Source organism: Suricata suricatta, chromosome 10 (genome assembly GCF_006229205.1).
Source record: "Suricata suricatta isolate VVHF042 chromosome 10, meerkat_22Aug2017_6uvM2_HiC, whole genome shotgun sequence".
NCBI lineage: Eukaryota > Metazoa > Chordata > Mammalia > Carnivora > Herpestidae > Suricata > Suricata suricatta.
The window spans coordinates 58,077,464-58,081,793 of NC_043709.1; the positions used below are offsets into that span (position 1 = coordinate 58,077,464).

General features: G+C 33.9%; 1 pseudogene; it reads right to left on the reverse strand.

The window, feature by feature from the left end:
* Positions 1 to 1,083, reverse strand: part of LOC115305173 — a 16,107-nt pseudogene extending 15,024 nt beyond the window's left edge.
* Between the last annotated feature and the right edge of the window lie 3,247 nt (positions 1,084 to 4,330).

Genomic DNA, 4,330 nt, shown 5'->3' on the forward strand with positions numbered 1-4,330 from the left:
TCTGTACTTCCCTCTTAGAATGGCTTTTGCTGCTCCCAAAACTGTTGTGGACTGTGTTTCATTTTCATTTTTTCCATGTGTTTTTAGGGTCTTCCTTTGATTTAAACAGAATAAAAATGAGTTTGGCCTTTTCAGGAGAATATTTAAATTACCTTTCTTCTCTTCAGTGTGATTGATCACATTCCCACAAACTTACTTGTGCACATGAAATACATTCCTTCTGATTGTGTCATTGAAATCTTGTTTCACTTGCTTGTTCCTCAAGGTATAAATGAAGCGGTTCAACAAAGGGACAACTATTTTAGTGATCACAGATACCCCTTTGTTAATGTCCACTTCTTTGGCTGAACATTTGATATAGTTGAAAATGCAGATGCGATAAGTTGATGGAAACAACAATCATGAAACAAGTGAAAAACTTTTTTTTCATTTGTTGAACAAGAGAAATCTTAGAATGTCCTGATGATGTAGATGTAAGAAAGAATCACACCTATTATGGTGATAATGAATGTTAATACTGCACAAATGATAATAGTCTGCTTCATAAACCCTGTATCTGAGCATGAGATATTTAAAAAGGGGAACTACATCACAGCCAAAATGATCAATGGTATTAGAATTCCAGAATTCTGCTTGGAGACTCATATCAATGAGTGTGACGATGATTAACAGCCCAAGATCCAGCAGCAGAGGACAAAGATGGTGCAGACTCTGTTGTTCATGATGGTCATGTAATGAAGGGGTTTGCAGATGACCACATCGGACATAGGTGTCAGTAGGAAAAGCTCTGTAAACCCAAAGACTTAAAAGAATATCTGACTGGCACAGACATTGTCAGTAATCGTATGGTCCCCAGTTGGTAAGCTGAACAGGAATCTGGGAACACATACTGTTGTTAATGAGATTTCCAAGAAGGAGAATTTTTAAAGGGGGAAAAAATAGGTGTTCTAAGATGGGAATTTGTCAGTGTAAGATTGATAATGGTCAGGGGTCCAGTTATGCTCAGAATGTATGTGAGAAACAAAAAGTAAAAATCAAAACTTGCAGCCGTGGATCCTCTGTGAGTCCCAACAAGATAAACATTCTTACTGTTATGTAATTTTTTCATTATTCCCTTTGGTATTTTATGCAATCTGCATGCAATAAGAAAGAGAAGAATCTGAGCTCTTCTCAGTATCAAAAAGAACATAACATCCCAGAAAGAACAAAGAGCAAATTTTTCCAAATTATTCTTTCCTGCGTTTTATTATGGATTTCATGACTTCTGTAAATGTTGGTTAAAAAGATTTCTCCCGAGAAGGATGTTGAGTTCCATATACTTCTTCTTTCTGCACAAAATTCAACCACTTCTTTTAATATTTGTGTTTTCATTCTGCCCTGACATGTTTTTTTACAAAACCAGGAAAAGATATTTATACTTAAAATATTTAGCACCCCAATCTTGCCATTTAATTTGATTTTCAGTTTTTTTCTAACAACACCTTATCTTCAAATGTTTTTCACTAGAGTTTAACACACACACACACACAGACACACACTCAGAATTTTGTTGTACAACATTTTCTACAATAATTTGGAGACTGTTAAATAAAAGGTATCTATTTTCTCATGTATGCTTCACCTTAGCTCAGATTAAAACTGACTTAGTGTGTTTTAAAGATCATATTTAAGCAAAGTTTTAAAGGATTAAACCATTGAGAGTATCTGTTTCACTCCTCTTTAATTCCATGCTGTTTATAAGTATCTTCTCTACACAATTACCTGTTATTCATTGCTCAATCAACTTACATCTCTCTTCTTTTTCCACATAGTTTTGTGAGTTCAGCTTTAGGCTTTGTCCTGCAAAGTCGATGGCTGCAGAAAGAACACTCAAGACTCTATGCAAGTCAAGAGAGATTGAGAGGGAAGTTAAGGGAAGTCTTCCCAAGCTGCTCTCAAGCTCCTGTATTTATTAACATATATTTAGGCAAACAATATGTAGTATTTCGGTGGGCTATGTGCCAATAAGAATTTATTGAAAATGGAAAAATTGCTTTAAAATGTACTTTTGTACATTTGAACGCTCAGGCTCATTCCTCATGTGCAAACATGGACTACACTTGTTCGTCAGCCAAGGCATAAATGGGGAAATTCTGCCCAGATTCCAGCTCAATGCAGTCTTGACTGGAGGATACTAACCACTTCCGTGGATTTGATCTTTGCCAACTGAATTCAGGGAGTCAATCATGTTGACCTTGGTCTCCGTCTCACATTGCAGACTGAGCTAGTGTTAATTGTGGACACATTTATTGAAATCTCTCTTTCTAAAAAGATATGACTTTGAGTTTCTTGTTGTCAAGTTTCTTCATAAAATTGACTCAGTTTCATGATGATTTAAGCAGAGACCATGGGCTCACATTAGTTACTCTGACAGAGCTAGAAACAAAAGTCCTCTGATTTGTAATCGTGTTTTATTTTGTGTGTGTGTGCATGTGGGTATGAGTGCTTACATGATATTGTCAAGCAGTTGTGATAGACATTTTTCTCCTCTTTCTTAAAGAAAGTCTAAATATTCTAGCTTGCTTATGTCTTTAGCATATCATATATGTTTCTAGATTCCTAGTATTTATTTTCTTTCTTCTGTTACAATGTTATAATTCTCCTTGATATGCCCATTTTGAGTTCTATATTTTAAAGTTTATATGAATAATACCTTAAAATAAATATGAAATATTTTATACTTTAAATGTTACTTTTGGCATATTTACATATGTGAATTGAAGAAGTTTAGAAAAACTATTGATCCAAAGTTACCTACTTCAGAAACATGCCTCAGAAATATTCTGCCAAATTTGTTTTATTATAGATGTAACTTATTAATTTTTGTTTAATATGCCTAGACATGAAAAGTTTTTGTTTAAAAACAAACAAGATCTTTTTTGGTTGAAGAGATGTATTTGTACAATAGAGATTGTGTGTGTGTGTGTGTGTGTGTGTGTGTGTGTGTGTGTGTATGTATGAGCATGTGTTGGCAATTAGGGCAATAGATATTGCATTATATACTTATCAAATCTGACCACTTTATTGCTCACATATTTAACCAATGCATAAAATAGGCTTAGAAATCTCTTCATCTTCTTCTGTGATTAATATTCTTGAAAAAGAAATAACATTCAAGAAATGAAATTAATTTCTCATATTCTTATGAACCATTCAAGTTTCCTATATACATACATACATATATAAAAATGAGTGTGTATAAATGTGTATATATGTAAATACATGCATACATTTAGGCAAACAATATGTAGTATGTCGGTGGGCTATGTGCCAATAAGAATTTATTGAAAATGGAAAAAATTTTTTAAAATGTGCTTTTGTACATTTGAACGCTCAGGCTCATTCCTCATGTACAAACATGGACTACACTTGTTCGTCAGCCAAGGCATAAATGGGGAAATTCTGCCCAGATTCCAGCTCAATGCAGTCTTGACTGGAGAATACTAACCACTTCTATGGATTTGATCTTAGCCAATTCAATTCAGGGAGTCAATCATGTTGACCTTGGTCTCCGTCTCACATTGCAGACTGAGCTAGTGTTAATTGTGGACACATTTATTGAAATCTCTCTTTCTAAAAAGATATGGCTTGGAGTTTCCTGTTGTCAAGTTTCTTCATAAAATTGACTCAGTTTCATGATGATTTAAGCAGAGACCATGGGCTCACATTAGTTACTCTGACAGAGCTAGAAACAAAAGTCCTCTGATTTGTAATCGTGTTTTATTTTGTGTGTGTGTGAATGTGGGTATGAGTGCTTACATGATATTGTCAAGCAGTTGTGGTAGACATTTTTCTCCTCTTTCTTAAAGAAAATCTAAATATTCTAGCTTGCTTATGTCTTTAGCATATCATATATGTTTCTAGATTCCTAGTATTTATTTTCTTTCTTCTGTTACAATGTTTTAATTTTATTTGATATGCCCATTTTGAGTTCTTTTCTTTTCTTTTTTTAAGATGTCAAGATTTATTAACCAGTGTATTAATCAAGGAGTACTCATGTCTATACAGTAACTAGTGATCTTTGTAAACATGAAGTTGCACATGCATTACATTTCAGCTACAGTGAGACTTCCTGAGGCATTCGAGGGTTTATGTAACTGGTTGTGTTTTAAACTGATTTTGGAGTAAAGATGTCTTATGTTTGATACATCATTTAGTATCTTTTTGAAGGTTAATTTGGAGTACAAAATTCTGAATGAAAAGATACAAAAACATGGTTTTACACAACAAAAGGGATTCCTGCATGTGATGTGATGTTCGTTCGCTCTCCATTCCTTATGTTCATCACATT